The following is a 10,991-nucleotide window of genomic DNA, read 5'->3' on the forward strand; positions in this document are numbered from 1 at the left end:
TTGGGGAAAGGAAATGGCGCAGTATCTGTCTCAAATATCGTTGGACACCTGAACCGTGCCGTAAGGGAAGGGATAGGGGAGGGAGTGAAAGAAGAAAGGAAGAAAAGGGTGCGTAGTGGAGGGCTCCGGAATAATTTCGACCACCTGGGGATCTTTAACGTGCACTGACAGCGCACAGCACACGGGCGCCTTAGCGTTTTTCCTCCATAAAAACGCAGCCGCCGCGGTCGGGTTCGAACCCGGGAACTCCGGATCAGTAGTCGAGCGCTCTAACCACTGAGCCACCGCGGCGGGTAAGATTTGACATCGGCAGTTTTAAACAGTGCCGCATACACACTTTTAATGCAGCTAAAATCATTATTTCATTTGCTTTAATTTTGGCGTATAGCTTCAAAAAGACTTCTTCCGTCGCAAGAGTGAGCCATTGCTGAACGGAAACAAAACCTTCTTTGAAGAACTTATTCCCGCCAAGTGTTAGATTTGCACTGATTTTCAATGTTCATGTCTTGCTTTTATACTACATTTCATTGTACTGTAACTACGGTCATATCGTGCTGAAATGCGCTGTTGTGTTTTTACTTGCAGGAAAATTTGTGTTGTCTTATTTGGAACGACTCCGTGGCTAGTGATGTCCGCGAGCCTACATTATGCATTTCTTGATTGCTTTAACCGCAGAACCAAAGCGTGCAGTAAAACATACTGCCGTGGCTACGTGGACGCAGCAGTCTCCTATTGGACAAGATGTTATGGATTCCGTCCAGGACTGTTGTGTCGTAATTCACTTCGGAAATTTTTTTTTTAATTCTTTGATGTCCGTATGATCATTTAGCGATTCCAGGCGGTAGACGTTACTCCGAGCACCACAACATAGATGCGCCTATAATCCGCTTTCTTAGCTGTTGAAGAAAATTCGATCTTCAGGTCATCATGAGTAATTCCCCAAGGCTTGTGCCAGGCATGCTAGCAGTACTGCGTGGCCACGCTGAAGTCAAGTGTTCCTCCCATGATGTGAAGCGCTAATAAAGAGACTGTGTTTGGCGGAGAAGTCTATGTTAGCGTTGAATGAATGCTCTCGTCTCTTATTTTTTGCCGCTAGGTGTCTCTGTATAGTGACGAAAGCGAGGAGTTCGACATCTTTTGGCAAGTTTGCTGCTGGTCTGTTTTATTTAAATATCCTAGAGGCCAATTGCAGCAGTTTTCCGGCGCGTTGACGTGACAGTGATCCACAGTAAAGTCCAGTTTAAAACTCCGTCGGTGAATCTCGGGTGTACTGTAGGTCCTGTGACTCTGGTGGTTGACGTGACAGTGATCCACAGTAAAGTCCAGTTTAAACTCCGTCGGTGAATCTCGGGTGTACTGTAGGTCCTGTGACTCTGGTGGCAGAAAACTTCAAGTGATTATCTCTAACGTCGTGAAAATCTCAGCGTTGCAGTAAGTGGCGAAAGTGCTTGGTAGCTAGGTACACTACCAGGAGTTGTCGGCCAGATCGGCTGCAATCAGGTCAATATGGTTTCAGCTTCTGTGAGCAGAAACCCGAATGCCAGCCGTAGATGTGCTCCTCGAGAACTGCATAGCATAGCATAGAATAGCATTGCATATAAAATCTTATTGGTGTCCGCGACTACTTTCTTGGTAACAACAATTGAACATACGGAAATGTCAGTCCACTGGAGAGGCACAGATGGATCTTTTTTGGCAGTCAAAGTCAGTGAGGTGACTCCAGGAACTGGGCACACTTAAGAAGAAAACGATCTGAAAACTGGGAAGGCCCAACAACTCCCGGAGCTTTTTCAGTGCTGTGACGAGTGGAAAATTTTTAATTGTCTTGGCCTTGCAGTATAGAGCCCTGATGCTTTGCGAAGAAATAATTTGGCAGAGAAAGCAGATGGTAGTGACACCGAAGGCAAATGTTCCGGCTGATCACGAGTGCATAATCACAAAGCTGGTAGAAGAGGGGAAGAAGATAAGCTTCATTTTCAGGTGCGGTGGAGCTTGCTGCATGCGCTGAGGTCACCGAGGCATCTGAGCACGAAGTCGAGATCTCGGGTAACCTCGTTGATAGTTTGCTGCAATGTAAGTGCAGCGCAAAACAGTGCGGGGTACCCTCACATGCTAGAAAAGGTCAAAGGGGGTGGTAAAGGCAGAATTCGGAATGTCAGCGGGCTCTACAGGAATCCGATGGTACGGTTTCGCTAAGTAAATCTCAGATCGTGCAGACCGGCGGATCTGATGTGAAGTCTTGAACGTGAGGATTTCATAGCGGTCAGGTAGATTGTGGGCAGTGAGTGCGTGGCAATCACGCCATATTTTACAGTATCCTGAATCTTTTTTTTGTGCCATTCGGAGTGGACGCATCGGAGTGGCTCAGTTATTCGGGCGCTCAGCTAATGAGCCGGAGTACTCGGGTTCGAACCCGGCCGCTATGGGCGCGTTTCCCTGCGGAGAGAGTGAGAACAAAAAGATTGTCGATTTGCGTAGTCAGGTTGAATGCAAATTAGATGTGCTAGCAGTTGGTATTTCATTTCGGTTCCGGTGTTCAGACGGCGGGAATTGAGTTTCTTGCTATGGGTGGCCACCCAGGTGCGCCTTCCCGGGCTGCCGCTCACCATAAGAACTGCCGTCTGACACGGTGGACAGGTTGCTAGGTGTATGTATATGTATAAAGATATACCTGGGCACGCAGCCCAACACATGGTGTGAAGGTGAGCAGCCTGCCTCAAAACTGGCTTCAGGCATACAGAGAGGCAGACAGACAAACACACTACGCCTAAATGGCCACTGTAAGTGTTATGTAGCATTTATTTGCTATTTATTTATAACATACTAAAACATTTATTTAAACCTTTCTCTTTCTATCCCATCTTTGAACTCTCCTACTATCTGCATGTGGTAGCGATTGTGGCTCGTCTTCAGCCAGTGGGCAAGCCTGTGCGCTTTCCTTTTCTTTTTTCCTGGCAACAACAGACAGACAGAAACCACCCATGTCAGAGTCCGCGCTTTTTGGGAGGAGTTAACGTTCGTTCCCTAGGATGGCGAGCAGGTGTTGCAGGAGAATGTCCCATGAAGGGCCCGTTTTTTTCTAGGGGTAATCTAGGCCTCCCTCGTAGGTATGTTGCCAGAGAGCGGGAGACTTTTTTGCCTTCAGCGAAACGTGAGCCAACACCACACGTTTCGATTGAGGTAAAATGCAAAAGGCGGTCGTGTGCTGTGCGATCTGAGTTAGTACACGTTAAAGATACTCAGGTGGTCGCAATTTTACCAATGCTGTACGTCCTTTTTTTCTCTCTTTCTTTCACTCTCGCCTTCTTCACTTCCCCTACGGCGCAATTCGGGTGGTTAGCGAGGTGTGAGACAATTACTGCGCCATTTCTTTTTCTAAAAAGTAATTTCAAATGTTTTCCCGAGCGCTGCACGACGTCACTGCACGCTAAAGGTCACCAGGTGGCCGAAGGTATACCAGCTGCCTCGACTCCGGCACTACTCTCTCTGTGTTATTTCTCTCTCACCTTCCTCCCTTCCCTTACGCTCGGTTGAGGTGCCCACCGAGAACTGAGAGTTACGCCGCCTTTCATTTTTTGATAACCAATTATCTTCTTTTCTCCGGCCAGCCATCACCGGGTGAGCAAAGACCGATGGTCCAGACGTCACGATGTGGCTAATGATCGAGCGCTTGACCGATGGCATTCTGGTGGTCGGTTTTGTAAAGCTTTGATTGATTGATTGATTGATTGATTGATTGATTGATTGATTGATTGATTGCTTGATTGATTGATTGATTGATTGATTGATTGATTGATTGATTGATTGATTTAATAATTTGTTTAATGAATGGCAATTCTCTTAATCTTGGCTGATCCGCCAAATCCGGCAGCCTAATGGCCGGAGCCGCAGCGTAAGCCCTGCAAACCAGTCCTTGTTGCTGGTGAGGGTCCTTGCTGTGCAGAATGGCTTCCCACTGCTGAGAATTGGGAATAGAAAGTCTCTCAATAGCACAGTTGATTTGGCATTCCCACTACATGTGAAAAGCCGTAGCTATTTCTCCACAGCTTTGGCACTCTGGTGCCTAGAGTGAGAGGCACATTTCGTGGACTTTAATTGGTGTTATGGGAGCGTATATTTGTATTCGGCGAAGGGTGTGTTCTTCCGCCTTTACATAAACTTTGTAAGGTGTGGGTATAAGACTGCGCCTTCTTTACCGCCCCGTTTAGTTTTCTTATCATTACGTTAGCTTGAGGTTATTATATGCCTGCGGCCTACACGGAGAGCGCTCGGAGCACCGCGCCCGGGGTTCCGCCGCAAACATACCCAAAAGTGTGGAAGTCATTGTCGGCTTAGCAGTGTAGCTACGACGGCGGAGGACTACTAGCGTTGTTCATCGCGGGCATCTGCCGGGGCGCCAAGAAAGCACGCGTAGCACTTACGAACGACAGCAGTCTACCGGCGTCGTCGCTCGATCTGGTCTGGCGTTCACACGTCAGTGGATCTGTAAACCACTTCCGCAGGAACATGAGGACCTAAGAAGAGATTTGTGAGGGGCCCTTTCGTTTTCTGGCATTAATGACGGTAACGAAGGTTCGCGGGGCTCACTTCCCTTTTCTTGCGCGTCGCCATCTGCCACTTCTGCGATTAGCCACCAAATTAATGGTCCTTCAAATTACCGAAAAGGGCAAGCATCCTTCGAGACGTGGCACACAGGTGCGACGGTGACTTGACGGACGCGAGGATGCACGTGCAAAAGAAGAGGGCATCACACAAAGAGGGCAACGATTTCCGCGTGGAGAGGGTGTCCTGAATGTTTTCTTGTGCTTCTTTTTCTATTTAGGCAAGCCTTGGTTCGCGATTGTGCCCAACCATCAGGGGTTGTGGCTACATGGTATAAAAACTTTACTGGCGAAGCGAAATCTATGGTGTGCCTCGAAACTTGACCGCCGTAACTTCTTTATTTATGCAACCCTTAAAATGTCGCAAGATCATCAGATATCAAACTAGGTAGAGGCGCCCTGCTTAGCACGTAACTTTCACAGCAGCTAGGCTTCAACTAATGCCTTTAGTTGATATAAGTAAGACAATGTAAAGTTATCTCTATCAGTGAAAATATTTCTCATTTAATTTAGTTTGGATCGGTGCGAGTTGTAATGTGTAACTTAGAGTTTGCCTTTGTATATTTCTGTAAATATATTTCTTCGTTTCATCAGCGGCAACATCGGTGGTCTCCTCCTTCATCACCACGTTTGGAGAGGTCTGAACACCTCCGAAAAAAAAGGAATGAACCATCTTCAAAATTGCTGTGGGTTTTTCTGTCTGGCCTGTCTGTAGGCCTGTAGGTGTTTGGCGAAGCTAAATATCGGCTTGCAACGTCCTCCTCTGCCCCTTCGCCTAGAGGAGGATCCAGATGTAAAAGAGCTCAAGCGTGCCGACAGGCGGCATCATTCCCTCCCGTACGTTCCATGTGTCCCGGATAACCACATGATCGAGATTTGAATAGGAGGTTGTTTTGCTACAGGGCCTGTCACACTAGCCCGACACGATGCCGACGCAGACACGACAACGACACCGATGATCGGCCGACCGTGTCGGCAGACCGTGTCTGTGGCAGACCGTGTCTGTGGCAGACCAAGCTGTCACACTAGGCCGACAACGACATCAACTCGACCAACGACCAGATCTCTTCGTAGTGTGATATGTTTTGACGCCCGCGACGCCGACAAAACCATTCTGCCGGCTGTGCCTACGCCAGGTCGGTCACCGAGCTAAAACATTCACCAGACAGGCTCCGGCATCGACGCGAAACCAGCTAAGCTTAACGACGACCAGGGCCGCCGGGAAACAGCGTAGTTCGTCGCCTGCGGTGCCGTTGCAGAAATCTCGCTACTAGCGCAAGCATGGTTTGTCGCTGCTCGTATATAGCAGGTGGTCTTTCTCATAATATGGCTATTTTGTCTTTTATGGTGCGAACTTCAACACCAAGCCAAGCAGCTGTGGTCAGTCAGTGCTGCGCGGGGGCAAAGCGTACGCTTTGAGCTCGAGTGCATGCTTGAGGCGAGCGGCGCAGAGATGCATGCTGCTCCGTATGTCCCTGCTTGCAGTGGGGCGGCATGTAGTTGGCGAGCGGCAAGCGGTGCAGCGCGCCGGCCGAGTTTTCGCACATGTGTCGCCTGCTTGAATTCTGTCGAGAGTGTCACACTTCAGACTGATATTTAAATGCACTTCCGGAGGCGCCGAATCGCTCTGTTCTCCATGGCGTCATGGGTCCAGCAGTAGGTTCTCGATCTGAACTTCCCTAGTTCGAATCCGCGTGGTTGAGAATTTTTATTATTATTTTAGCCTTAAATAATATGTCCAGTCTTGTTTACACGCGAGCGACCGGATTTATTTTTGTAGCCATGCCTTTCTGACCCAGCAATCAGTACCGATCAGTACTGGGCTTCATTCGATCAAGGTTCATAATTACGATTGTTAAGAAGCTTGTTTTACTATGGTGGGATTTATATACAAGAGTAAAAATGAAGCGGGTCCCGGCCATGAATTCCGCATAGCAGGAAATATCGAAAGAAGATTGAGAAGCACAAAGGGCGAAGTCGGCGGGAGGTCTCGCACGTCGTCTCGCTAGTGTGACATGGGAGTTGGCGGACCATCGGCCAACAGCCGTCTTGTGGAAAACCTGGAGCCGACGCCAACACTCGGCCGACTGTTTTATTCGGCGCAGTGTGACATAGAGCCAGAGATCTTGACGACACGGTTCTGGCAGACCGAATTGGCTAACTGTTGGCATAGTGTGACAGGCCCATAAGAGTACGACACATGATTGATGTATTTGTCCTTTGCTAATATTTCTGCACGAATTTGGGAGTCTGTCAGTACATTGGTGTTTTGGTTGGTAGCTTGCGCTAGCGCAATGGGTGCCTCCTCTGCTTTATTGGGCGTGGACGTGCGCACTGACGCGCAGTTGACTAGTTTGCCCTAGGAATTCGTAACGGCGATGGCCATCCGCCCTTGGTGTGGACCGGCTACATTCGCGTAGAGCGTATCTGGGCGGCCATGCGATTTCTTGCCCAGGCTTTCGGCTCTGGCGTTTCCTCGTTCCGGGTTAAATGTCGGATGCATATTTCTGGTTATTTGATAGACACAGATCTTCTTGCGGATCGGTAGACTTAGTTCCGTCCTTTGGTAGACCGTGTAAAGAACTGTGAGTGTATCTTGCTCAGAAAGGTCTGGCTTGTTCAAGTGATGGCGAGGCGGTTGAGCTGTGACAGTCTCTGCGCCTGCCCTGTTGCTTGGAGCGTGTTGTGGATATACTGAGACACATGCGGCGCGATGTTGATGCTCTCTTCTGTAGTTCAAGTGCCATTTTGTAAACCGCTCATGCTATTGATTCTAGCCTTGCTATTTCTGACTGCGTGAGGTGGAGTTACGTGTCCCACACATTACTCGTGAGACGACAAAAGCGGGCACAGGAACGCCCGCCCCTATGCGTTAATCGATGGAGCAGGTGGAAGTCTTTCTCGGTTTCTATAACGAATTTCAGCCGTATTTATTTCAAAATTCCCAAATTTCGCGCAATTTAAGCAGTCAGATAGTATTCCAATAAACGCGTTTCGATCCATTTCTCTCAGTAACAAATATGTTGCATAGGTTACAAACCACCGTTCTCGGAAACCTGACATTATGTGCTTACAAATGTGCTAACATGCACTTGTAATACCTCAATTAAAAATTTCTATCCCCTGCTTTAGATTTACTTTGTTGTTCTACACAACCTTAGTCCTACAGAAAATTCAGTGTGTATATTTTGTCTGGGATCTTATTATGTGTACTCGCGATCGCATGCATACCACAAAAATTATGAGGGCACTTAGGTCATCCTTATGATGAAACCGAATGCGATTGCAATTAGAATCAACGCTGCCGTTACATGTGTCTGTGTCACTTCTTTCACCAAATGCACAACTATTGTCGCTGTCATGGTGCTTTTATTGGTACGCACGTAATCATGCGCTTAACGTCTGTCCTAATTCTGGTGACTTTTGTCAACATTCTGACTAACGGGCACTAGATCGCGTGTGTGTAGTCCGGTGTTCTCGCATTAAATGTCGTTGAGAACAGTTTTTCGGGTTTAGAATTACCAACTCCCGTACTAGAAAGCCTCTCATGCAAAACTATCTAAATTCTTCAGTGTGCGATTTTGCTTTGCGTGATTGCTCTCGGCACCATTCGGCGACTTTTGTGGCGGACGCCGGCGCGAAATCGCATAATGTGCCCTCCTATGCTTTCTTCCCTGTGCTATGCTATTTCTCTCGTTGTGTCGTAATCTGTTAATATTCTCTTTTGAAAGTAAAATTCCATGTGTGTGCAACAGGCCGTAATGTGGAATTTTGTGATGGTTGAGTGGGCACCCAACACAGTATGTGTACAGCAGACACGCATTTTACAGACTGCATTTTCTCTACGATATATGACTTCTTACTCTACTATATCTTCACTCCCCCTCTCTCCGACTTGCACACCCCCCCCCCCCCCCCCACCCAGAAAAAAAATGACGTTATAGAATCCCAAGTAGAAGACGAGGAAGAACAAGGACAAGAAGAATGCTTCATTGGCATTCTACCCTATACCTTGGCCAATCCCCCCACGTGGGTATCTGCCATATTACTTGAGGAGAAGAAGAAGAAGAAGAAGAACAAGAAGAAGAAAACGTCACGGCCGCGGCAAGCTGCTTGTTTCGTGCTCTCCTGACACTAGCGAGACATTGGCCTACACGGCGCCCGCTTCTGTATCCAACGTGCGGGTAAGCGAGATCCTATCGTTCTAGGGCGCTCGACGCCTACCCACGCTAGGCGAAAGCCCCATTCTAAGGCTCGAATGCGCCAAGCCTAAGCGGAACCCGTGACCGGGCAGGGCTCTTCCACAACATCACCCACTTCCCTTTCCTTCTGGTTTGCTTGTCGCCACGGCCATATTGATGGACTTGGGAGCTTTGGGCTGCGATGGTTGTGGTGGTTACAACTTTACTGCCACAAAAGGAAAGGGACTAGCTGGGGCTGGGGCGAGTCTTAGGTGGCCTCCAGTCGGGGGTGGCATCTTGAGCTCGCGTTATGAGGGCCAGTTGCGACATCCGCGCCGCTTATGATAGAAAAGGTGTCGTTCATGCGTTGCTGGGCAAGTTAGTCTATGCCAATAGGTATGTGGGTTGCGCATATGGGTCGTTCACAACAAAGAGGACTGGACAGGCTCAAACTAACTAGCAGAGTAAATGTTTTGTGTTCTCCAATAAACACAAGTTGTTAGTTTACGCCTGTCTCGTCTTCATTCTTGTGAACGTCCTATATGGCCAAGCCGTCTTATCTAGTGACCTGTATGAGCATGCGACCCCAGAGGGTACTGTGCGCGCGAGCATTATAATGGGCGCGGTCGCTGCAGGTAATGAAGTGGGTGCTTTAGAGAATGCGTCTTCTCCTATCGCATTCATCCAAATGTATCCCTTTTCGGCCATCAGGGCTGCAGAAGGGGCGACGTCCACATTAATATCAAACCCCACGCTAGAGATACATGTCTACGGCATATTGTGCTGCTATGTCCAACTAGAGATTAGACATTGAATGTCGATATGCCTATCGAGCTATGGTAATTTCCCTCTCGTCCCTGCAGGTGATCAATTAGAAGCACTACATTGCGTTATTGACGCCGGCATCTGATGGAAATATTTCCAACACTTTTTCTTATTTCTCGTCTTAAAACACGCCTATTTTGTTCCTTCGCTCCGCAGACCGACCATCGCGCGCGTCCTTGTTATCCGTGAGTATTGCGCGTAAATCCGTTCTCTCATCGGTAGAGTGCTAACTTATGGTGTGGCCTTTTGTCTCGTCTCAGAGCTTTATTAACGTCCACATTGCCTCAAAAGCATATCGGAATTTCACTTGTGTAAATGCGCCAATCACAGGATATACGCATGCAATTGAGTATTGTGAAAATATTGCCTTCAGGAATCACTTTAATGCTTCAATTTGTTTCGTTAATTGACATAAAACGCAACGGGCTCGTTTAACTTGGTTATTTTTGAGTTCAGTCAAAATTGTGCTAAAAGGACACCAAGAAAAAAGTGAAGAGGACTGCAGGCATATATACATTGATTGTTACGTGAAGCCGACTAAATTCATTAGCAGCGAAGCTTTTATGAATGCCTAAAAATTAAATACTTGTATTGCCTGCACTGACCGCTCCTCAAGCAAACTGCGCCGACGTCAATAGATATTTATGCATATCTGAGATGAGACCATGTGGCGACCGACTTACAGCCAGTGATCACGGACTCTATCATCCTCTCGACGTCATCCTTAACTTCAAGGGTTTCAAATGACTGGAGAAAAAACATTTCCTATTAAGCTCCAAATTTCTGACTAGCGTCTTTGGCGCTAAGAGGACGACAGGAGAGGAATAAATATCAAGCCCTATTGCATTTTACTGTGAACAAAATAAATGAACTTGTACTCATTGTTTCTTTAATGTCCGCTGAAGTTCATCAAAAAAAGTTTCCTGTGTCAAGAGGCCTTTGAATTAAAACTGAATTTTCGTCCTGAAATTTCTCCAGTTGACGATTATTCAGAGACGAAGACCAATGAAACGGGCGGCCTCACTACGATCACCCCGGTCCTCCGAACTGAGCCCGGCGTTGACGCCCTCGAGTCCCGCAAGCCCCCGGGTGCGTATGCCACAATTCTGCTAGAACCTGCGGCAGATTCTTTACTACGAAGCCTCTACAAATCTGTGCGGCATATATCTGACGCGCAAACCCTTAGATAGGAGCGCCATGGCTAAAGAAACGTGAAGGCTGCCAACGATGGTGCATCGACGGACGCCTTTGTTCAGAGCTGTTGAACGACACTAGCTACCCAGATTGCGGTATTGTGAAACAGGAGATATGGAGATCTCTGGGCATCGAAACAATCGTGTGCTATCATGTCTGCCAGAAAGTAACCAGGCGACAGATTGTGTTC

At 47.8% G+C, this 10,991-nt stretch overlaps 1 long non-coding RNA gene and 1 other non-coding gene across 2 annotated transcripts; one reads left to right on the forward strand and one right to left on the reverse strand.

Moving 5' to 3' along the window:
- Nucleotides 1–219: 219 nt before the first annotated feature.
- TRNAS-ACU (transfer RNA serine (anticodon ACU)) lies at nucleotides 220–291 on the reverse strand. Its single transcript has one exon. It is a non-coding gene; the product is annotated as a tRNA-Ser (tRNA).
- An 8,459-nt stretch (nucleotides 292–8,750) lies between these two features.
- On the forward strand, nucleotides 8,751–10,691 carry LOC144134891 (uncharacterized). The gene is made up of 3 exons (XR_013315292.1): nucleotides 8,751–8,785; nucleotides 9,764–9,792; nucleotides 10,586–10,691. It is a non-coding gene; the product is annotated as an uncharacterized LOC144134891 (long non-coding RNA).
- The last annotated feature ends 300 nt before the right edge of the window (nucleotides 10,692–10,991 follow it).

The sequence above is a fragment of the Amblyomma americanum genome, chromosome 5 (genome assembly GCF_052857255.1).
Source record: "Amblyomma americanum isolate KBUSLIRL-KWMA chromosome 5, ASM5285725v1, whole genome shotgun sequence".
In the NCBI taxonomy this organism is placed as follows: domain Eukaryota; kingdom Metazoa; phylum Arthropoda; class Arachnida; order Ixodida; family Ixodidae; genus Amblyomma; species Amblyomma americanum.